The sequence below is a fragment of the Vombatus ursinus genome, unplaced genomic scaffold (assembly GCF_900497805.2).
Source record: "Vombatus ursinus unplaced genomic scaffold, bare-nosed wombat genome assembly UNPS02014909.1, whole genome shotgun sequence".
NCBI lineage: Eukaryota > Metazoa > Chordata > Mammalia > Diprotodontia > Vombatidae > Vombatus > Vombatus ursinus.
Genome location: NW_020954687.1, coordinates 6330328 through 6356684, shown reverse-complemented (window position 1 = coordinate 6356684; position 26357 = coordinate 6330328). Strand labels below are relative to the sequence as shown.

The following is a 26357-nucleotide window of genomic DNA, read 5'->3' as shown; positions in this document are numbered from 1 at the left end:
TTAGATCCATCATCTGTACAATCACAGTACATATTTATGCTTACATTAATCACTTTTCTGGAAATTAATTTTAATCTATGCTTCTGTATAGCACTATTTTATATTAAAAAACAAACAAACAAACAAAAAACCCAGAAAATTAATAACAAATTTTTGGTCAATATCCTTCAAAGCCAAGGCCAAATATGATTAAATGCGTCTTTGTTTTCTTTTTATGTAGATACCTATCTTTAGACTTTTAAGGGAGTCAATACAAAGATAAAAGTTATACACACAAAATAAAAGCATATTTAGTATAAATTCATCCTAAAACATTTCAAAATCAGTCTACAATTGTGAAATAATGTTTTATTTGAATTTATCAATACTCAACATAGAATATGAATTTAGCTTATCATGACAAATTTGGCAATAAAAGTATTGTAGATATAAATGAGTTAATAAAGAATGTCTTACTCTTTCCAAAATCACATTATTTCAGCATCAGAAAATTTAATAAAAGAAAATGGTAAAATATTTATTTAATTAAAAATGCATTGCCTTAAATGAATCTTACCAACATGAAAAACAGATTAAAGGGATAAAATTTAAGGAAACAGTATCAATCTGCATTTATTTCCACTGAAAATGCACAATATAAATTGTTTTATGATACTTTCTCGTATCAAATGCATCTAACTTTAAAACTTTTTTCTACAGAAAATTATTAGGAAAAATTAGCTAATAAAAAATGATTAGGATGAATTCCAACCTAGGATTACACACACTGTTTTCATCCTTTATCCCTACTTAATTGATACTGAATGAAGGAATGAAGCTGGAGGAAATCATGCAAATGGATTGACTCTGGTACATTACAAATTTATATTACTTAGCTTCAACTGGGCACACACTATAGTAAAGAAATCTTTAACTTCTCCCTAAATTGTTTCTCTATTCTATTCCCCAGAGGCAAATTTCAGGTTTTCTCTTCCCTTCTCAAGACTCCCATACCATTCCTTCTCTCCTCTCCCTCAAATGAGAAGCTCACCTCATACATTACTAAGAAAACAAACACATTTCTCATAATCTCCTTATTGTGCCCTTTTCTACATTTACTCCTCAAGTTTATTTCTTTCATTCTAACCTCTGATAAAAAGGTGACCCTTTTACTCAGCAAGGATAATTAATCTCTCTCTCTCTCTTTCTCTCTCTCTACACACATATGTCACATATACACACACATATATACACATATATACATATACATACATATACATATATACACATATATACATTATATATAATATATAATATACATATATACATACACACACATATATACCTATTCCAACCCTTCCTATTATCTCTATCAGACTGATTCCACAATAAATCCTTCTCTGTAATCTTGAATATCTTTCTGGTTCCTTCTCTGCTAATTACCAACACACATCCTGAAAAACACCTGACTAGACTCTACCATTCCTCTCGAACTATTATCCTATCACTTTCTTCCCTTTTGCATCCAAACACCTAGAAAAAGTAATTTACAGTTGCTTCCACTTTCTCTTATCTCACTAACTTCTCAACTATTTATAATCTTCAAAATCACAGTTCAACTGAAACAGTTCTCTTCAAAGTTGCCAATGATCTCTTAAGAGCCAATGCTGTGGCTTTCTTCTCAATCCTTCCTGACCTCTCTGCAATGTTTAGCACTGTTGACTTCTCTATTCCATGCATTTTCCTGACACTGCTTTCTCTTGGTTCTGCTCTTCCCTGTCTGATTCATGCTCCCTAACTATGGGTGTAAGTCACAGCTATATCATGAGCCCCCTTTAAATATTTCTATACTCTTACACCTGGTGACTTCATCAGCTCTCATGAGTTTAATGATCATCTTTATGCAAATTACTACTAGATCTACATCCATAGCAATTCTCTCTTGTGAGACCGTTATGCATTTCTATCTTCTGTTTATTTCAAAATACAAGTCCCAAGGGCATCACAATCTCAACATGAATTCAACTGAACTCTGGACTCCCTGAACATACTCTAATTCTGAACTTATTGATCTCTGCTGAGTCCTTCTAGTCACCTACGTTTGCAACCCCCAGCATCATCTTTGACCCCTCATTCTCCTTCAACCCACATTATCTAGTCTATTGCTGAATCTTAAATAGAAAATGATTTTAAATGCAGCAAAGTATCATTAGAATTGCCTTTGTAATATTACTGTCCATTTTGAAAACTTAAAAAACTTTTTTCTTAATCATCCAAATGTTGATATTTTTACCAAATGAAGTAGCCAAATTCCCCACATATAACATTTTCTTGACAAGGAAACTTGCAACTACTATAAAGCATTTTAAATTATTTTCATAAAAATCTATATACTACTATACTATATTATTTTATTAGCATACTAATATACTATACTATATACATACTATATAGATTAAACTCAATAACAGTATCAGAAAACATGGCTTTAGTATAGTTTACTAAAATGTTTCTTGCCTTTGTTTAAAAAAAAAGTCCAACAGCTATAGTGACGTCAAAATCTATCACTTCTACCTGCACAGTATCTCTTGCAGCTATCTCCAGTTCTCTATTCACATCAAGCCCTTAATAACTCTTCCCAAAATCACTATGATAGGCTCACTCAAGTATTCCTCAAGTCTCACTCGTCCATTCCACTAGCCACAAATCATCCAAGGTGTTTTCTTAAGTGTAGGTTATGATCACGTTCATGATCAAGCAAATAGCTTTTATTTGAATAAAATATAAGATTTCTGGGTTAACTTTTAAAGTATTTCACAACCTAATCTCAGCCTGCTTCCCCAAGCTTAGTATACTCTATAGAACAGTCAAATAAGTCTTGCTGGAATATAATACTCCATCTCCCAACTCCACAAATTTTATCTTGTATTTATTACGTATATATTTTGCATATAGTTATTTAATAACTTATATACATGGTGTCTCTTCTAAAAGAATCACTGGCTTACTCTCCTTTATTAACCCCTGAAAGCCCAGAAAATATCACCCCAGGAAAAACCCTGGAACAACTGAACCAGAAGAAAGATGGGGAGCAGGAGTCCAGTAGCCCAGGTAGCTTGAGGGATTAACTGGAAAGGCCCCTTTTACCCTGGGGGAAGGGGAGCAGTACAGAATGGGAGGCATCCCAGCAAGCTAGTGGAAAGCCCCACCTCACCATACCAGGAGGAGATCCTGAAGCCCAGGTGGTGGAGCAGACAAACACTAACAAACACCTGCACCCTGAGTGCCTCATTGAGGGCAGGGGAACCAGTGGAAACCAGCTCAGAAAACCACCAGGTGCCTCAACATTCTACAGGAACCAGCTCTCCCAGTGCCTCAGCAAAACTAAGGGAAGCAGTGCTCCAAGGGGCCCCAGGCAGATAAACACCCTACAACATACACCTGAAAAGAGCTGAAGAAAGCAAAAGGAAGGAAAGGCCTGGATGAGCAGGAAATCTCCAGGAGCCACACTACCCAATCCTACCCCTAGAGTTCCAGTATTGTTTCGAGCCCAACACCAGGTAAGCAGCCAGAATCCTACAGCCTCCAACTGCCAACATTGGAGGCCCCAGCACACAAAGCCATCAACCAGGCCCTAGGCTCCCAACACAAGAAGCTTGGGTCAGTGCCCTCTGCTCCCCAGCAGGAGAGCCCAATCTCTTTAAAGGCCAGGAAATAAGCAAACACCATGAGCAAAAAAGAAACATATGATAGATTCTTATTATTGGAAGAGTGAAGATCAAGGCAGAAATTCTGAACAGGACAACATTGTCAACAAACCCACATCTGGAATCTCAAAAGGGAATATGAACTGGTCTGAAGCCCAAAAAGTCTTCTTAGAAGAGCTCAAGAAGGATTTTAAAAGTCAAATGAGAAAGGTAGAAGAAAAAATGGGAAAAGAAATGAGAGGTATGCAAGAGAGAGTCAATAGCTTGGAAAAGGAAGGACAAAAATTAACTGTAGAAAACAAGTCCTTAAAAAATACGATTGGCCAAATGGAAAAAAAGTACACTGAAGGAAACAAGTCCCTAAAAAATACGATTGGCCAAATGGGGAAGGAGGTACAAAATCTAATAGAAGAAAACAATTTGTTAAAAATTAGAACTGAACAAATGGAAGCTAATGACTATGAGAGAGCAAGATTCAGTCAAACAAAAACAAAAGAATGAAAAAATAGATGAAAATGTAAAATATCTCATTGGTAAAACAACTGACCTGGAAAATTGATCCAGGAGAGACAATTTAAAATTTATTGGTCTAACTGAAAATCACGAAGAAAAAAAGAACCTGGACAGTATCTTTCAGGAAATCATAAAGGAAAACTGCCTTGAGGTCCTAGAACCAGAGGGTAAAATAGCCATAGAAAGAATCCACCGATCATCTCCTGAAAGAGATCCTAAATTGAAAATGCCAAGGAATATAGTAGCCAAATTCCAAAATTACCAGGTGAAAGAGAAAATACTGCAAGTAGCCAGAAAGAAACAATTTAAATATCATGGAACCACAGTCAGGATTACACAGGACCTTGCAGCTTCTACATTAAAAGACTGTAGGGCATGGAATATGATATTCCGCAAGGCAAAGGAGCTTGGTTTACAACCAAGGATCAACTACTCAGTGAAAATAAGCATGATCTTTCAGGGGAGGAGATGGATATTCAACAAAATAGGGGACTTTCATACCTTCCTGATAAAAAGACCAGAGCTCAACAGAAAAATTGATCTTCAAATACAAGACTCAAGAGAGACATAAAAAGGTAAATGGGACAGAAAGTAACAACATGTTATTAATAAGGACACACTCTTTACATTCCTACAAGGGAAGATGACACCTGTAACTCTTGAAAACTATATTATTATTACACCATGTAAAACGGGTATACCTAAAGAGGGTGGGTATAAATTGACTTTGAAGTGATGATGTAAAAAATCGAATCAAGTAGGTTAAATGAATCCAAGTAAGTGAATTAATCTGATCTAACTAAGAAAATGTACTGAGAGAAAAAGGAAAGGAGGAGTCAGACAAGGGTAAATTACAGGAAAAGGCACAAAAATCTATTACAGCAAAGGTAAAGAAGTCAGGAAGGTAAGCATTGTTTGAACCTTACTCTCATCAGATTTGGCTTAAGAAGGGAATAACATAATCAGTTAGGTATAGAAATCTAAAATGCCCTATAGGCAGTAGAAGGGAAAAGGGGAAAGAAAAGGGGGGGGGCTAATAAAAGGGAAGTGGGACTGAGGGAGGCGGTGGTCAAAAACAAAACATTAGTGAGGAGGTAAAAGGAGAAAGAAAAGCATAAACAGGGGGGTGGGAAGGATGAAGAGAAAGACACAGATAGTTATCATAATTGTGAATGTGATATATGAATGTAATGGAATACTATTGTGCTATAAGAAATGATGAACAGGCAGACTTCAGATAAACCTGGAAAGACTTGTAAGGTTTGATGCTGAGTGAAGTGAGAAGAACCAGGAGAACATTGTACACAGTAACAGCCACATTAAGTGATGACTAACTTTGATAGACTTAACCCTTCTCAGCAATACAAGGATCTAAGACATCTCCAAAAGCCTCATGATGGAAGATGCTATCCACATTCAAAGAAAGAACTATGGAGTTTGAATGCAGATCAAAGCATACTATTTGCCATTTTTTTCTTCTGTTGTGTTTTATTTCCTCTTTCTGGTGGTTCCTCCTATTGGTTCTAATTCTTACTTACAACATCACTAATGTGAAAATAAATGTTTAATAAGAATGCATATGTATAGCCTATATTAGATTGCTTACTGTTTTGGGGAGGGAGGGAGGTAGGGAAGGAGGGGGAGAAAAATTTAAAACTCAAAAGCTTATGGAAGTGATTGTTGATAAATCAAAATAAATTAAAAATAAAAAAAAGAAAAAAATTAAAAGAATCACTGATGGTCCTTGATGGCAAGGACTGTTTCATTCATCTTCACATCTATAGAACTTAGGACAGTTGTTGCTCATCTTTTTGTTTTCTAAAAGGACCAATGACATGGGGGGTGATGTCTTGACTTGTACAAGAATTGGATTTAAGTGAGGTAGAGTTGTACAAAGTCATCTGTCTGTCTTCCTGTGTCATTGGAGTCCAGGCAGGAGAAAAATCAGAGACTGGCAATGGCCCAGGTATCTTTGATGTCTGACCAAGCTCTAAACGCTACACAGCACCTTCTTCACCCACTTTCAGAAGGCTTTTGGAACAAACTGTTCTCATCCATCTGTCCATTCTGCCAGGAAAATTCTTCACATGCTTGAGGTGGACATCCCCCAAATTCACCTTCAGATTTAAGGCCCATTACCCTCAATATGGTTTAGCTCATCTGCTGAGACAGTTTACCCAGGTGTGGCCACTGTGCATGCCTCAGATTCTTGGAGCCACAGGTGAGAGTTGGGTGAAGGTGGATACCAAAGGAGGTGTTTAATAAATGTCTACTAATTGACTGATAGCTTGATGAAATGAAATTATCCTGTGTTATAACTGCTATACTAAGAAATATTTTATATAATTAGTCAACTATTTATTAGATTGCTTTCAGTGTCTTGGAAGAGAAAATAATTTTTTAAAATGCAGTAAATGATTACTTGAAGTGCTTTTGTAATATGACTTCGTTTTGAAAAAAAAATTAAACGCATTTTTCTTAATCATCCAAATGCTGACAGTTTTACTAAATGAAGTAGCCAAATCCCCCATACATGATATTTTCCTGAGAAGGAAATTTGTGGTTATTATAAAGCATTTTAAAATATTATCATAAAAATTATTGATTAGTACATTAAACTCTTAGTGTCAGAAAACATGATTTTATGATGTTTTGTTTAAATGTATCCTGCTTTCATTGTCTAAAAAAAAAAGTTCAGCTATAGTGACTTCAAAATCTTCACTGCAAGGTTGGAATAAAGACGGAAGTAACTATTTTTCAAAAACTCAGTGGTAAGAGGCCCCTCTAAGAAGCCCGAAAGTCTATACACCAAACTCTGCAACCTATTCTTTGAATGACAATACAAACTCTTAGACAGGTTTTCTTTTCTTTTTTTTAAGTTTAGTTGTTTCAAAAGACTGGGGTGACATTTTTCATATACTTATTTCCTATTATTTTCTCTAAAAACTCCTGGTACTTCACTTTACAGACAACAATGCTGGGAAATTATAGTGTTACACTGTATTAGTTCTTTTTTTCCTTGTAAATAAATTTGACGACAAAGTACATGACATCTGAATTTAGTCATTCAATAAACATGGGAGTGGCAAGTAATCCAGTTTGCCTTTAATTATAAAATGGAGGGGAATCATGTAAAATGGCTCTGAAAATGGAAGTGGGACCAAAATATTAAGAATCTTCCATGTCAAGTTGAAAAGTAGTAGTAGTAGGATGACCTGAAACCCAGCCTGGGCAAAATAATCAGGGAGACAATAAGGATATTTCTCTTAATGACTGCAAATCACCTGTCCCACATGAATTATATTCTCAGATACTAAGAGAATTAGTTGATGTAATTGTAGAACCATTATAAGTAACAAGTGAAAGACTTGGGAGAATTTTAAGAGGTCATATAAGACCATAGAAGGGCAAAAGTTCTTATTTGAAAAAAATTAGAGAACAGATTAAGCAAATTATAGATTACTGAACTGGACTCTGATTTCTGGAAAATTTCTAGCAATAGTTGATGAAGATCTGAAAGCAGAGTAACTTCATCAAGAATAACCAAACAAAGGGGCAGCTAGGTGGCGCAGTGTATAGAGCACCGGCCCTGAAGTCAAGAGGACCCGAGTTCAAATCTGACCTCAGACCAAACACTTGACATGTACTAGCTGTGTGACCTTGAACAAGTCACTTAACCCCAATTGCCTCACTTAAAAAAAAAAAACAAAGAATAACCAAACAAAAACTTCCTTTTGACAGAGGAATATTAAGCTAGTACTATCAAAGTATTCGTTGATTTAATTTGCAGAGGCTAGTCGAATTCTTCATATAATTTCTCTACCTCTTCATTCTCTTCAACAATGCCAGTGCAAACCTGTGATATATTCATAGTGTGAATTCTATCCCTAGATTTTAGGAAACTTTTTCATTATTTTTCACTATTCTTATGGGGAAAATGAAAAGAGTGGGTTACATGATAGTACAATTAGGTGGATTTAAAACTAGCTGAAAGGCTACCATGGCGGGAAACCTAAGGTCTCAAGTGCACATATGGCCCTGTAGGCCCTCAAGTGTAGCCTTTTTACTGAATCCAAACTGCACAGAACAAATCCCCTTAATAAAAGGATTTGTTCTGTGAAGTTTGGATTCAAAAGGCCTTACTTGAAGACCTGGAGGGCCACATAGGGCCTCAAGGCTGCAGGTTCCCCATTCCTGCCGCAAGAAACAAAGAGTAGGAAGTAATGACGTTGTGTTTACTTGGAAGGAAACTTCCAGTGTAGTACCTGAAGTATTTGTGCTTGACCCTGTGCTATTCAACATTTTAATCAATGATCTTCCATAAATGTATAGATACCATGCTTATCAAATGTGCAGATGAATCAAAAGATAGATAACATACTAGATGGCAGTTGAGATGTAAAAAATCTTAAAGACCAAAAATGCCGGGCTGAATTAATTAATAAGCAAGATGAACTATAAGTTCTGTAAATGTAAAGTCCTTCTTTAGTTCTGTTTATGGTGAGAACATAAAGATTAATGAGTCAATTCCTCCAACAGTATGTCCACTCACTGACCATTAGACAAGGATCTCGTATTCCCAGACAACATGAGGTTTATAGACTCTCCAAAAACACTGTGATTCTTCGTAGGCTCTCCCTGATTTTTTGCCATTCTTAAATTATAAATGAAGAAGTAGAAAGTGGATAGTATACAAAAGCCACTTCATATTTTTTATTATTTCATGGTTTACATAAAGAATCCATCACCAAGTAGCCAGCCAGCTGGTGATGAACCTTTCCTTCCTTAGTATGGCTTTGATTTCCCAATAACTGGAGTGCCAAGTCATCTGTCAAAAGGGAAGAGGGTGGTAATGAATTTTGATGTTTGAGTGGAGGAAGAGTTTGGAATGGCAACTGGGGAATGTTATTAGAAAGTCAATAAGAAATACATAAAAGGACTGCTATGTAACAGTGAGGGTCCAATTAACGTTCTATAAAGTGAATTTCTATGAGACCCTGTCTGTACCTGTCTGTGTTATCCAATGAATCCTTTCAATGATAAGAAGCAAGAATTCCAGTCCACTTTTTCTTACTAGCTGGGCTAAAATTCTTGTGCAATCAGTAAATCAATAAGCCAGTATTAAATGCCTGCTATGTGCCAGGCTATGGTCTAGGGATACAAATACAATACATGAAAAAAAACTCTATTTGTGAGGTACAGATGTTATGAGGTAGGAAACAAGTGCATATATAAATATATACAGAATAAACATAAAGAGAGTAACTGTAAATGAAATGTAACAAAATACAAAGTATTTTATGAAGTAGGGCACTAGCAGTTGGGATAATTAGGTATCACAGTGCATAGAGTGCCAGGTCTGAAGTCAAGAAAACTCATCTTCCTGAGTTCAAATCTGGCCTCAGAAACTTATTAGCTGTATAGCCCTATTTGCCTCAGTTTTCTCATCTATAAAATAAGCTGGAGAAGAAAATGGTAAACCACTCCAGCATCTTTGCCAAAAAACCCAAAAGGGATCACAAAGAGTTGGACACGAGTGAAACATCTGAACAATAACAAATCAATCTAACTATCATTTACCCATAGGGGAAAAATTATTACTATGTACTATGGGGCTGTAGTTACATTAAGAAAAAAGTAAGTATTAGTCTTGACCTCAGATAATTTAACATTCCACTATAAGATTTTTATTATAATTCTAACTACATGTCATTTCCCTGCCAGTGGAATGTAGCTTTTGGAAGACAGAAACAGTTTTCCATTTTGTCCTTTTTACAGCTAAAGCACCTTGCATGGTGGTCTAAACATTGAACTACTAATAAATATTTGTTGGCCTCAACCAAAGTGAAAGTGGGTTATGTTGTTCTCAATGTAATTTTGCATTTTTACCCTTTTCATGGGTTGACACAGTTATTTTTTTTAAATCATTCACTGTTACTCAACCTTTTAGTAATGAACATTTCCTTATTCAATTTAACAAAAATGGGCTTTCAAATTCTTAGTACCTTCTGGAACATGTATTCACAACCTTTAGAAATTACAGATCATACAAGAAAACCTAAAGAGAAATTCAACCTAAATTAAGTATAAAACATTTGAAATGCTATAGAAAAGACATAAAGAGAAATTCCACCTAAACTAAATATAAAATACTTGAAATTCTATCTGCCAACACATATACATAGGAACTATAGGAATACAACTACAAAACACTCTTTACAGAAATAAAAAAAATACCTAAATAAGTGAAAAAATATTAATTGTTCTAAGCTGAGCCTATGCAAGACAAATAACAATATTAGGTAAATTAACTTAATTATTCAATGCCATACCAATAAAATTATTAAAGGATTACTTTAAAGAACTAGAAAAAGGGTAATGAAATTCACTTGTAGGAATAACAGGATAAGAATTTCAAGGGGAAAAAATGAAAAAAAAAGTGAGAAGGAAGGAGACCTAGCAATACCAGATCTAAAATTATGCTACAAAGCAGTAATCATCAAAATGATTAGGTACTAGTTAAGAAATAGAGAGAGAGATTGAGGAGTGAAACAGATTAGGTATGGAACATATAAATAAAAAGAACAAAGAAGTCAAGTGTTTGATAAACTCAAAGCCACAAGCTACTGAGGTAAGCACACAAAAATAGCTGGGAAAACAGGAAAGCACTCATACAGAAACTAAACATAGACCCATTTTTTCCATACTATACCAAGAGAAGGTCCAAATGGATTAATAAACTATACATAACATCATAAATGGAATAGAGGAGCAGGGCAGAAATTACTTTTCATATTTCTGGGTAAAGAATTCATGACCAAATAAGGGATTCTGCAAGATAAAATGGGTGATTTTGATTGCATAAAATTAAATAAGTTTTGCACAAACAAAAGCAATAAAAAAAGAAACATAACGGGGGGAAAAAACTGTACAGCAGATAAGGGTCTCATTTCCAAGATATACAAGGATTGATTCCAGTTCCCTAACTGATAAATGGCCAAAGGAAATCAAGTCAGCTAACAAGAATTTATTTCTTCTTTTTGTTTTTGTTTTTACTTTTTGGTGAGGTAATTGGGGTTAAGTGACTTGCCCAGGGTCACATAGCTAGTAATGTGTCAAGTGTCTGAAGTCAGATCTGAACTCAGGTCCTCCTGAGTCCAAGACCAGAGTTCTATTCACTATACCACCTCGCTGCCCCCCAGAATAAGAATTTATTAAACATTTATTATGTGCCATAGGTGCACTGTGACAAGAACTGGGGATACAAAGAAAGGCAACAACAAAAAATTGTTCTCAAGGAGTATACAATCTAATGCGGGAGACAACATGCAAACAACTATGTACAAATAAGATATATACATGGATAAACTCCAGACAATCTTAGAGGGAAGACACTAGCCTTAACTGGGACAGGGCAAGGTTTATTGAAGATGGTAAGATCTCAGCTGGGATCTGAAAGCTACCAAGGAAGCCAGGAGATAGAAAAAAGGAGGGATATAATTCCAGGCATGGGTGACATCTGTAAAAACTTCTGGAGTTGGGAGATGAAGTGTCTTGTGTAAGGAACAATAAAGAGGTCCTGAATTAGATCTCAGAGTATATGGAGCCAAGTTACAAATAGTTTAAAAAACCAAACAGAATATTCTGTATTTGATCCTGGAGGTAATAAGGAGTCAGTGGAGTTGACTGAATAGCAGGGTGACTTCGTAAGACTTCAGTTTTAAACAGGCAACAGCTGCTCTCAATAGTCAAAAGGGAAAATACTCCAATTTGCTAGAATTTAGAAATGCACATTAACGAAACACCGAGGTCCCAACTCACACATATTGGATTGACAAAGTTGACAAAAACTAAAAAATGACAATCATTGGAGGAGCTGCGAAAAAACAGGCATACTGATATATTGCTGGAGAGGCTATGAATTGAACCAACACTTTGAAACAATTTAGTATTATGTTCCAAAAATTAATAAACTGTGCATATCCTTTAACCCAATGATACTATCACTAGGCTTATTCATCAGAGATTTAAAATAACAACTACAACAACAGGAAAAGAACCTATACATCTGAAATATTTCAGCAGTTATTTTTTTCATGGCAAAAAACTGGAACCAGAAGGGCTTACCCAACAACTGAGGAATGGCTGAACAAATTATGGCATATGAATATAATGGAATACTATTGTGTGATTTAAGGAAAAATGAAGGGGAGAATTTCAGAGAAACCTGGGAAGGCATGTATAGAACTGATTCAGAGTTAAGTAGTCAGAACCAAGAGAGCGATTTACACAGTAACAACAAGAGGAAGACAAATAACTTAGAAAGACAGGAACTGTGAATAATGCAATGACTGACTATAATTGCACAGGACTCATTAGGAAGTATGCTACCCACACCTCCTGACTGAATGACAATATAGACTCTGGGTGTAGAATGAAACATTTATGTTTTGAACATGACCAATGTAAGAGATGTGTTTTGTTTGGCTGTGCATATTTATTACAGGAGTTTTGTTTTTCTTTATTTTCAAGTGGAGGGGGATCAGTTTTTGTTCATTGCAAATAATTAAATTTTTAAAAAACTTAGTGTCACAAAAACAAACTGAGGTACTGGTGAAAGGTATTTATGGAGGATGGTTAAGGGGCCATTCTTTTCAAAAAAATCAAACCAAAGGGCTTTTTTTCATGCAAGGACATAAAGCTTAGCTTTGGATTTAAAATATCTTCCATGTACACTAGAGAAGGGAAATTTCTGTTAACAGTAAATTTTCTATAATTAGAAGTTGCAATGTCCTTCTTAGGTTAAAGGAGGTCACTTTAAACATTAATTTTCTTGTTAGTTTTTAAGTAAGATTCAAATAATTTAATACACACTAACAAAGATATGAGAGGTAGTGTGGTGTAGTGAATAGTACTGAATTTAGATTCAGGAAATCTGAATTTATAACCCAGTTCTGGCACACAGTAGATAATGTGGCCATGGAAAAGTCATTGAACCTTTCTGATCTTCAAGAAACTCTCTAAGACTGTAATATGTAGACTGCTTGCCATCTATACAGCTATACATCCCACACCTTGACAAACTGATGTAGACAAAACAATTTTTAACATACAGTGGTTTAGTAACTGTCAGACTGATTGAGGTTTTTAAAGTAAGGCTAAATACAACTGGCTCAAAGTTAAAGTATGACTTTAAAGTTAAAGTCAAATTCATGTCAGGCCTTTTTGTTCTGATCAACTTACAAGCTTCCACAATGAAGCAATTTTTTTTAAACTGCAACATACAAAGTAGTGATTTAATAAGAATGCAATTACTTTAGTGATTTAATAAAAATGAAACGATGGCATGAATAACAACAAAAAAGAAACAATCTTGTTTAAAAAAAAACTTCAGTGTTATGACTTCCTTAGGTTACAAAAAAAGATAAAATGAATTCATCACAACCAATAATTCTTAAATGCTGGGAGAGACATATTTTATGATTCATTACAAGATTAGTTTCTTAATGTAGTTTAAGAACGACAAGGCAAAAGAAAGATCTATACTCAAAGGCACTGGTCAATTTTGTCACTATAAGAAAGCAACCACTTCACTGGGATTTTCATTATAAGCTCTGATAAAAGCTTTACATTCATGAGTCAAAGGTTAAATAAAGGAAAGGAAATGTTTTCTGTCAAATAGTCAGGTAACTACTAACAGTCCCAAACTATCAGCAGGATTCTAACTTAAAGTAATCAAATAAAACCAAGGAAACTGCCTTTCCTTGGCTAAATATCTAATGTCTACAGGCTCCTTTTCCATCTGGAAAATTGACACAAAATGTGGAAAACTGAAACATTCTGCTTATAAGGGATTTGCCTAAAGGAAGGGTGGAAAAACCTCAAGTTTAAACAATGTTTTTATTTTGAAAGAAAAAGCCTACAAAGGCTTTCTATATAAATCTATGTTCCTTCTTATACTATTTAATTTGGAGTTATAGGTGACAATTTTATAGTTTTAAAAGTATATTAATCAAATAAAGAAAATATTTCATATTTTATATATGCAAGAAAACAATAGCTAAAGAGTTTCTAAATCCATACTATCTTCATATCTGTGGTAAAAACAAGTATTATATATTATGGGCTAGATAACCTTTTAGGTCTCATCTAAGTCTAAAATCTGTGATCCACAGGGAAAGCTAAATAAAATGTACCTCTATAATGGAGTAGAATTCACAATGGAAAAATCAATATTTATATACAACACAATTATACTTTAATATGACAAAAACAAATATGGTATAGTAATGAGATTCAACCAGAATTAAAGAAAATATCTACTCAGGAACCATTTAATTTCTTACAGTTACATGCAACAAAAACAAGATAAAAAAACACTGAAGATAATAAGAAATTTTCTGTTGTTTCATTCTCAGCAAAATCTTTCAACTGGTTCTATAAGCTAGAAAATTTTTTGGAATTCAAAGATTTAATACTATAAAGAAATTCAATATACAACCTCACTATTGAAAAATCTCTTATTTATTTTTATCTTTAATCTTTCTTTAAAATTATATATACTGGCAAATACATCTTTGTCATTAAGGATGACTTAAAAATAACTCTTTAAAATATTTCAATCTTTAATTAATTTTTGAAAAAACTATAGACAATTCATATTTTTCCCTTTCTGCAAACTTAGTTTTAAGTCTATAGGAGATCCTCAAAAAAACAAATTAACCACTAAAAAGATTCAAGGTGCTGTTAGTGTTCTTTGATGGGGAACCATAACTGACTATTTAAGAAACGTTTATATACTTTATGAAAGTCCAGGGTATATGAAAAATAAAATCTGCATTCTATCCTACCTGGACTATATTCGTATAAGATAAAGAAGAATGCCTGTGTAAAAACCAGTATTGAGTCATAACATAACTTGAAGAAGATGCTTCAGTGTCCCTATTACATAAAAAGTTGTCAAATTTTTAAGAAAACTTGTTACATGAAACAATCAACTGAAGATACTTACTTTTAAAGATATAACAATTTTATTCTTCAAGATAATATATTTCATTCCTCATGATTATTCTACATTACTGGGAGAGGGAGAGGTATAGGGATAGGGATAGGGACAGGGAGACAAAACTGCAATCTTCATTTACAAGTTAAAATAAGGTAAAGACTTATACTTAAACATTTCCCTAAGAATGAAACAATAATAATCTTGGAAAGTTTATAGAACGCATAAATCAATTCAAAATTTTAAGCCCAACAGATAAATGGTCAGAGAATACAAACAGGAAGTTTACAAGGAAGAAATCCAAGTTACTGATAGCCATATAAAAAACTGATCCAAATAAGAATGATAGAGAAACAAACTTTAAAATATCCAAGATTCCATCTCGTTCCTATCAAGTATGAAAGATGACAAAAAAGGAAAATGACAATTGTTGGAATGGCCGAAAGAAAATTACCCCCTTAATGTACTCTTTTGTGAAGCCATGGACTGATCTACTCATTACCTCTACCCACCACTTGGGGGTGAATGGGAAGACAGAACATTGAAAATTTGTTTAGCCATTCCTGAATAAAATATACCTTTAGTTTCCAAGTTTTGGCTACCAGGAAAAGAAGTGCTATATATATTTTGGTACATACGTAGATATTTTTTTTCTTTCCTTGATTTCTTTGGGGCTACAGCCCTTGTCATGGGATAGCTGGATCCAAACTGCATTCTAGAATGGTGAAACCAATTTTGCCTCAGCTACTCCAACATCTGCAATTTTATTTTTTTTGCCAACTTTTCCAGTACCACATCCAACAGATTTGAGTTGGAGTATCCGAGTTGCTTTAATATGTATTTTTCCAATTATTAATGATTTAGAGCTTTTAATGACTGTTGATAACTTTGAAAACCTCCTGTTTATATTCTTTAGCCAGTTATCTTTGTAGGAATGTTTCTTAATTTTATAAATTTTAATCAGTTCAACATATATCTTGAAAATGAGTCCTTTACCAGAGAAACTTATTGCAAAGATTTTTCCTAGCTGGACATTTCCCTTCCAATTTTTACTACATTTAACTAGGTGCAACACTGATTTGTTTGGGCAGGAACTCTGAAAATTTTACATCACCAAAACTGTCCATTTTATCTTATGTGATTCTTTCATTTCTTTAGTTCTCTATCAGTGGATCCAAATACTAACTTTTTCCTTGCTCCTCTAATTTTCTCATGACATGACATTTTATATGTATCTATTTGGAGCTTACCATGGAATATGGCATGAGATGTTGATATATAAACTTAATATTTGCCAGATTGCTGTCCTCTTTTCCCAACAGTTTTTTCAGCTAGTAAGTCTTTCTTCCAGTAAATAGTATCATTGAATTTATCAAACACTATACTCCTGTGTTTGATTCTATATGTTGTGTACCTAACCTATTCACTGACTAACACTCTGTCTCTCTCTCTGTTTCTGTCTCTCCCTCCCTTTTTCTCTTAATCCTTCCCAGTATCAAATCATTTCAACAACTATTGCTTTGTAGTACAGTAAGATATTGGGTTCTGCTAAGTATCCTTCCTTCCCACTTTTTTTTTCAGTATCATTCTTGAAATTCTTAACTTTTTCTTCCTCCAAATGATTTCTGTTATTCCGTTTATGACTCCATAAAATATTCTCTTGGGTTTTGAGTAGAGCATTGAAAAAGTAAATTAATTTAGGTAGTATTGTCATTTTCATTGTATTTTCTTATCCTACCTATGAGCAATTAATACATCTCTGATTATTTAGGTCTGTCTTTATTTCTTAAAAGAGTATTTTATAGTTAGGTTCATATACCCTGAATGGGTATTGGGAGATAAAGTATTTTATAGCTTATGTAGTTATTTTGAATGGGATTTCTCTTTCTAGATCTTGTTGAATTCTGTTGCTTATACAGGATTGCAGATTTTTATCTCATATCCTGCAACTTTGCTGAAGCTATTAATAATTCTAAATTAATTTTAGTTGACTATTTAGGGTTATCTAAGTATGTTATTATATCTTCTTCAACAAAGTAACACTTTTCTTTCCTCTTTGCCTATGTGTATTCCTTCTTTTTTTTTTCTTTTCTTATTGCTACAGCTAACACTAGTTCTGTGTTAAATAGTAGTGGTGAGAAGGGGCATCCTTGCTTTATGTCTAATCTTACTGCAAAGATCTCTAACTTTTTTCCATTACACTTAATATTTACTCTTGAATTTAGATAAGTACTACTGACTACATTAAGACACATTTATATTTACAATTCTGTAATTTTTAATAGTAATGAACACTGAATTTTTTCAAGACAAGCCACATTTGTTACAAAGGTTTAGATTTTCCTTTTTTGTTTCCTCAATTGAAAAGGAAAGCGTTTAGATGGAATACATAGATACACTTGCCACAAAAAAAAGAAGAGAAAAAAGAAAAGCAAACGAGAGTTACTGAAGCTTTTTTAAAAAATGAAAAGAGAACAAAAAGGTCAAAAGAAATCACAATTTAAAAAAAAATACCTAACATTTACATTGTGTTTAAAGATTACAAAATGACTTGCTTATTATCTCATTTGATTCTCCTAACAATCCTCTGAGGTAAGTGCAATTATTATCTCCATTTTATATATGAAAAAATAAGCTCAGAGACATGGAGTGAATTGCCAAAGGGCACATATCTAGTAAGTGGTACAGGCAGCATCTGAACTCAGGTGTTTCTGACTCCAATTCCAACACTCTTTCCACTGCACCATCTTGGTCCTATAAAGCTTTGAATATGGAAGGTTAAATTTATTATACACTTTAAAAAAAAGCAAACTGTACATGACAGAGATTTGCATTTTCATGTATAATTCTTTTTTGATGTTTTACTTTTAATATATAAAAGGCCCCGTTTTAATCAGTATTTTAAGTTAAGAATAAAAAAATATTTTAAACAAAAAAAAAGAGCCACAAAGAATTCTGAAATGTACTATGCATTTTGAATCAACATTGAAAGCACTTATTAGCTAATTCTGCAAAACAGAACAAGGACTGCAAGAAAAAGTTTGAAATATTTTAGTAGGTAATTTACTTCAAAAGTTAGGCAAATGCTGAAAAATATAAAGGTAAATGAGTTTAACTAGTAAAATAAAGTTTCAAAATTCTCATTTCAGCATACAGCATCTGAGAGTTAAAAAAAGAAAATAAAAGGGAAAAAATCAGATATGTACTTGCAAATCTCTTTTTAAAAAGTGATATAAAAAAGTTACAGCAAAATTCTGAATAACTCTAAATGAGACTCTACAAAAAGCCAAAGTATTTGTCTTTTAAAATGCACATATGGGATATGTTTCATCATAATTCATTAATCCTGGTACTCCTGTACTCAAAAAATCTTCAGTAGTTCCATACTCTTCTTAGAATAAAATACAAACTCCATACTCCAACATGCAAGGTTATTTACAATTTGGCTCCCACCTTACCTTTCCAGATATATTTCATGTTATTCTTCTACATGCATTCTACACTACAATTAAATTTGCCTACTAGCTTGCTAAATCAACTCCATTAATACCTACAGAATCAAAAACAAAATTCTGTTTTTAGTATTCAAAGTAATTCATAACCAACACCTCTCACCACACACATACCCCTTTGTGGTCTTACACCCTACCACACACTTTTCAAACCAGTGACACCTGCTTCTTCGCTATTCCTCAAGCTAGATGCTTCATGTCTCAACTCCAGATATTTCCTCTGGTTGTTTCTGGTTGCCTGGAATGGTCTCCTTCCTCATATCTGCCAACTGATTTCCTTAGCTTCCTTCAAGTCCCAACTAAAAAATTATATGCCATACATTTGATAAAACTTAACCCTGAATCATTTAAACAAATAATGGAAAATCAAAAGGGGGAACTGGACTTATTTTCTTTTATTTAAACAAAATCTTGAGAATCATCTATACATGAATCCAGTGCATCCTTAATGAAGGTATTAGTATAGCATAAACAAGAGATTTTCAACATTATACCTTATGTTGACAACTTCACAATTGATTTTAAGATGTAACAGATACCAGATTCCATTGCAACAAAAAAGTATTTGAGTTGGTAAAACACAACATCAATTTCAGATTCTTTTATAATAAGGCATCTCTAATCCATACACCAAAAATTTTCAAGATCCCTGGAAGGTATAACAACAGAAATGATAACTGTGTTCAACCACTCTCTGATCAAAATATCAAGCAAGGCGTAAAAAAGAAGACATACGCTTGCCAAAGATATCTGCCACTTTGATGTTAAAAAAAACTTAGGTTGAAGTATTCCAAGTAAACAGTGATATCCTCCAGATGCTATCTATTTATGAAACTGACTACATCAATTCTGAGAACACTGTACTTTTCCATTGACACAGTAAAGACCAAGTGATTCAGAATATTTATTACTCAAACAACATACATTTGGATAGACACCGTACAGAGCTGAGAAGGCTAATTTCTTTGTGTGTCCTAGACTGCTTTTCAGCAATTTCATAAAGCCTCCTCAAAATAACGTTTTAGAAAGCTGGGTTGGTTCCCTGTGGGAAACTTATAGGATATATGAATGAAGGAAACACAGGAAAGGTACACATGGACCAGCTGTGATACATATCATTTGAGGAAACTTCTAAATCAACGAAATCAAATCACAGATCCACATTGATAGCTACTGACTTATATGCTTACTTTCCCAGTAATATGCAATTCATAAGAATAATCTATATAATGATTACAATAAGGACATCTTTAAGTGAGAGAAAGTCAAGATTTCATAAGCAGTATTTCATATTAGAGCATATCTTTATCACCACACAACTAAATGAAACATCCAGAGTAAACTGGATTCATCAATTAATCAATTAAAAAACATTTATTCAGCCCTAGACACTGGAAGATATAAATACAAAAAGTGAAAGAATCCCTACTCCCGAAGACTGTAATAACCTAACAGAGAAGACTACATGAATATATAGAAGTATACAAGATAAATATAAATAGAATAAAAGCAAAGTAGTCGATTTATAATTTGGGAAGGAGAGAATGTGAAGTTGGGGAGATTAGGAAAAGCTCCATGTAGAGGATGTTGACTGAGCTACAACTAGATAGAAAGGAAAGAAGGAAGGAATTCCAGGCATAGGGGACTGCCATTAAAATATACAGAAATGGGAGACAGAGTGCTGTATGTAAAAAAAAAGAGAATCTTGCTGAGTAACAGCATATGGGGGTGTTAATAATATACAATGAAGGCGAAAAGTTAAGCTAAAGGCCAGATTGGAAAAGGCTTTAAAAGCTAAGCATTAGAGTTTATATTAGGTCCTAAAGGAAACAGGGAACTACTGGAATTTATTGAGCAGATGAATGAAAATGTCAGATATGTGGTTAAAGAAAATCATCTTGGCAACTATGTGGAAGATAGACCAAAGTGAATAGAAACTTCAGGCAGAGATACCAACTAGGAGGCCATTCTAAAAATCTAGACAAAAGAAGATGAGGGCCGAAATGTTAACATAGTAAAAAGGGGAGGAGGGACAGTTCAGCAAAACTATGTTACCAATAGACTGACAGTATATGCCATTTTCCACACCCATAGTCCCTGATGTCTACAAAGAAAAGTAGTAGTTGTACTTTGGTCCTGCTCAATTCACTATCAGTCCAAATATATATATATATATATATATATATATAAATTCTTTCCATGCTTCTGTGAAATATTCATATTGTTTCTCTTGACTCCCTAATATTTTGTTATATTTATATACTATAACTTAATTAGCCTTTCTTCAGTTAACTCCTTGCTTCCTACTTGATTGATTAATAGGCCATCCTATTAATATCCTTCAACTCCAATCCTTCTTACCTCAAAGGCTTTGTCTACTCTCTTTTTTCCCTCCAATCTCTAAGGAAGATGTTGGTAGCTATGTGGGTGGAGGGGCTGCTGGGCTGCACAGTGTATAGAGTGCAGGACCTGAAGTCAAGACTCATCTTCACAAATTCAAATCTCAGGCACTTACTAGCTATGTGACTTTGGGCAAGTCACTTAACCCTGTTTGCTTCAGTTCCTCACCTTTAAAATGAGCTGGAGAAGGAAATGGCAAACCATTCCGGTACCTTTGCAAAGTAAACCCCAAAAGAGGTCACAAACTGAACAACAAAAACAAATGTAAATGGAGAGAAAGGGCCCAATGCAAGAGATATCCTGAAGCAGACACTGATCAATGAACATGTATTAAGCATCTACTAAGTGTCAGGTACAATGCTAAACACTAGAGATACAAAAAGAGGCAAAAGACAATCCCTGCCCTGAAGGAGTTTACGATCTAATGGGAGAGACAACATGCAAACAAATAGATACAAAGCAAGCTATAAACAAGATAAACTGGAAATAATTAAGAGGGACAGTACTAGATATAAAAGCGGTTGGGAAGGCTTCCAATAAAAGATAGAATTTTAGTTGAGACTTAAAGGAAAACAGGGAAGTAAGTAGGTGGTGCTGAGAAGGGGAGAGCATTCTAGGCATAGGGGACAGTAAGAGAAAATGCCTGGAACAAGAGATGGAGTGTCTTACTTGCAGAATAGCCAAGGGGCCAGTGTCACTTGATCAAAGAGTACATGATGAGAAGTAAGATGTAAGAACATTAGAAAGGTAGGAGGGAACTAGTCTATGAAAGACTTTGATTGCCAGAGAATTTTCTATTTGATCCCGGAGGCAATAGGGACCTATTCTATTGAGTCAGGGGGTATGACATGATCAAACTTATACTTTAAGCAAATCACTTAAGCTGCTGAATGATGAGTTGACTGGAGTGGGGAACACCTGAGGAAGGAAGACCCACAAGCAGGCTATTACAAGTAGTCCAGGTTTGGTGTGATAAAGGCCTGCATTAGATTGGTACCAATGTCAGAGAAAAGAAGGAAGCATATTCTCCAAATGATAAATGGTCAAAGGACATGAACAGGCAGTTCTCAGATGAAGAAATGAAAACCACCTACAGTCATATGTAAAAAATGCTCTAAATCACTATTGATTAGAGAAATTCAAATCAAAACAATTCTGAGGTACCACATCACACCTATCAGATTGGCCAATATGATAAAACAGGAAAATGATAAATGTTGGAGAAGATGTGGGAAAATTGGAACACTAATGCATTGTTGGTGGAGTTGTGAAATGATCCAACCATTTTGGAAAGCACTTTGGAGCTATGCCCAAAGGTCTATATAAATGTGTATACCCTTTGACCCAGCAATACCACTTCTAGGGCTATATCCCAAAGAGATCACAAAAATGGGAAAAAGACCCACATGTACAAAAATATTTATAGCAGCTCTTTTTGTGGTTAGTATTACCTTCTACATTAATTGGGGGGGGTGGAGTTTAGTGGGAAAGAACTTCAGTTTTGGCCATACTGAGTTTAAGATTTCTAATGGACATCCACTTCAAAATGTCTAAAATGCAGTTGGAGATGTGAGGCTGGAGATCAACAGAAAGTTTAAGGTAAGACCGGTAATTTGAAAATCATCAGCAAAGAGATGGTAGTTAAATTCATGGGAGCTGATGAGATTACCAAGTGAAACAGCATGGAGAAGAGGACCCTAGACAAAACCCTGAGGCACTTACTATTAGGGACACCTACAGTTAGAGAGCATGATCTAGAAGAGGATCCAGCAAGGAAACTGAGAAGTGGTCATATAGGTAGGAAGAGAACCAGGAAAGAGTAGTGTTCTGAAAACTGAGGGAAAAGAGAAAAATTCTCTCAAGGAGAGAATGATCAACAGTGTCAAAGGCTACAAAGCTGTCAAGGAGAATGAAAACTGAGAAAAGGCCACTGGATTTGGCAACTAAGAGATCTTCAGTGAACCTGGGGAGCGTAGTTTTAGTGGAATAAAAAGGTCAGAAGCTAGAGTATAAGGAGGTCAAGAACTATTTCCTTTTTCTCTCTGCATCCCTAACACCTAACACCATGCTGCACATAGCAGGTGCTTAACAGGTACTTGGGGGCAGCTAAGTGGCACAGTGGATAGACGGCCAGGCCTGAAGACTCATCTTCCTGAGTTCAAATCTAGTTTCAGTCACTTACTAGTTGTGTGACCCTGGGCAAGTCACTTAACCCTGTTTGCCTCAGTTCCTCATCTGTAAAATGAGATGCAGAATAAAATGGCAAACCACTTCAGTACCTTTGCAAAGAAAACCTCAAAGAGGGTCAAGAAGAGCTGGACATGACTGAAAATGACTGAACAACAACATGCATGGGTTAAAATTATACAACAATCTTTAAAAAATATAACAGGCATATCCTTGTTCAATAATCCTCTGAATAACAATATGAAATGAATCATCAAATAGGTGAAATATTCTCTTCAAAGTTGTCCCACCGTCACAGAGTAAAGAATCTAAATCAAGAAGGGATTGTCTATAGAAAGTGAGATCTTCCAGAAGATCCTGTTTGCAGAGGACACTGTGCTAATTAAACACTGTAAAGACTCCCAGAGAAGATACATAATCACAAAAAATAATTTGGACTACCTATCCATATAAAAAGAAACTAAGTAGATGAAGAATTTCTATTGCCAGGATACAGGAAAGAAAATGGAATAAGAGAAAGTAGTACAGCTGAATTCTTTCCCAAAAGAATTTCAATAAAGATCTCAAAAGAGCACCAGACCAAGTAGTGATTAGCAAATCCAAGGAGAAATGTCATGGGTCATTTTTCCATCCCAAGATCATAAATTCAGCCCATATACAAGTGAAAAGGAAAGGAACTAATGGGGCAAGGGGGCAGGGGTGGTACAGTTTTGTCACTCTGATACCAGAATGCTCATAGATTCAGGCCACATGTAAGAAAACAGAGTAAGGAGTGTGGAGGGGTCAGGGGAAATACCTCTGTCACTCTAAACCTAAAAAGCCCCCAGCTAACTAACAGGAGCTGGGGCCAACGATTATCCAATGGAGCTCTCCTCAAAGACAAACCTGCTTTTGTGCTGCCTGGATACAAATCATGATTCAGAGCTTGCCAAGTATTTTAAAAAAAGAAAGAAAAGAAAAAAGGCAGTAATCAGACTGGGCTCTAGATTAGCCTATTTAGAGCACACTGAAAGTTTATAGCTTCCTGGCTGAGTTGCTGCTGAGATCCTTGAAGAACACTGCACTCAATACTTGGGGGATCACAAAAGCAGGAGCCTAGAGAATAGAGACAGAATAATAGCTTGAATATTTTTTTCCAATTACATGTAAAATATTTTAACATTTATTTTTTGTAAATTTTGAGTTCCAAATTCACTCCTTCATTGAGAATGTAAGCAATTTGATATAGATATATACATGTGCAGTCATGCATAACATATTTCCATGTTAGTCGTGCTGTGAGGGAAAACAGACCAAAAAAACAAGAAAAATAAATAACTCTTTAAAAAGTATGCTTTTATGTGCATTCAGACTCCATCAGTTTTTTCTCTGGAGGTGGATAGCATTTTTCATCATGAGTCCTTCAAAACTGTCTTGGATCATTGTATTGCTGAGGACAGCTAAGTCATTTATAGCTGATCACCATACAATATTGCTGGGTACGATGTTCTCATAGTTCTTCTCACTTCACTCAGCATCGGTTCATATAAATCTTTCCAGGTTTTTCTGAGAACCCTGACACATATTTCACTTTAAAAAATGTAATTCAATCAACAATAACTCCTCCCTCTTTTCCCCTCTTCTGCATCTCTCCTCTCTTAAACGTCTTCCCCTACTATCTCCTTTACCATTGTTTTACATAAAGAAACAGTCCTTCTCTTGTCAAAGAAAGCCCTTCTACATGTATGTGATTCCATTCCAGCTCCTCCAATAGATTGCCTGCTTTATCATTCCCACTGTTTCACTAATGTTCAATCTCTCCCTGTCTACTGGCTACTTCTCTGATGCCTACAAAAATATCTATGTCTCCTTCATCCTCAAATACTGTCTTGAACTGCTCATCCCTGCTAGCTATCATCCTGTTTCTCTAACCATTTGGTACTGGAAAAAGTGATCTATAATTTATGCCTCCACTTCCTTTTTTCTCACTCTCTTCTTAATACTATTAAAGCAGTGTAAATTCCACCTTCATTCAATTGAAAGTACTATCTTCAAAGTTACTAATGACCTCTTAATTGTGAAATCTAATGACCTTTTCTCAATCCTCATTATTCTGGACTTTTCTGCAGTCTCTGACACTGTCAATAACCCTCTTTTTGATACTATCTTTCACAAAGGTTATTAGTGATACTTCTTTCTCTGAACTTATCTGACCATTCCTTTCTTAGTATCTGGGGGTGAGAGGTGGAACTGAGAAGGCACCAGCATTAAATGGGATTGGAAAAGGCTTCTTGACAAAGGTGGGAATTTAAGGGAAGCCAAGGAAGCTAGGAGGCAGAGTTAGGAGGGAGGGTGTTTCAGGTATGTGGGGGTCAGTCAGTGACAATTTATAGTCGGGAAATGGGTATTGGAAACAAAACCACATATACATGTGTGTATGTGTGTGCACGTCTGTATGGTATGTATGTGTGTATATAGTTGTTTATATTTGTCTCTTCCATTAGAATGAATTCTTTGAGAGCTGACATGATTTTTGCCTTTCTTTGAACTCTCATCATTCAACACAGTACTTAACACATAGTAGATCCTTGATAAATGTTTGTTGACTGACTGACTGATGAGATCATCAAGAGGGTAGAGGGAAAAGAAAAGAGAGTTCGGGACAGAGTCTTAGTAGCCAGAGTTAATGGGTGTAACATGGATGACTGACCAGCAAAAGAGAAAGGAGAATGACTGAGAAGTAGGCAGAGAAATAAGAGTTCAACCAGTAGAGAACAATGGCATAAAAATCCTAAAGACAGAGTAGCTAGGACAAGAAGGCAGTCAATGTTGTCAAATGCTGCAAAGGTTAAGATGGATGAGGACTGGGTAAGAGTCCATTAGATTTGGTCTTTAGTTCATGTTCTCATTACTTCTAAGTTAAACTATTACAATGGAATCCTAATTGATATCCCTGCCTTCTGTCTCTCCCCTCTCAAATCCATCCTCCATACACCTACCAAAGTAATATTGCTAAGGAAAAGGACTGACCACATCATTCTACTGCTCAAAAAGTTTCAGTGAAATCCTATAATCTCT

The 26357-nt window shown here is 34.9% G+C and overlaps 1 protein-coding gene across 4 annotated transcripts in view; it reads right to left on the bottom strand.

The window, feature by feature from the left end:
• DENND1B (DENN domain containing 1B) overlaps positions 1 to 26357 on the bottom strand; it is a 390124-nt gene that overhangs the window by 206335 nt on the left and 157432 nt on the right. The gene's annotated exons all lie outside the window — the stretch shown is intronic.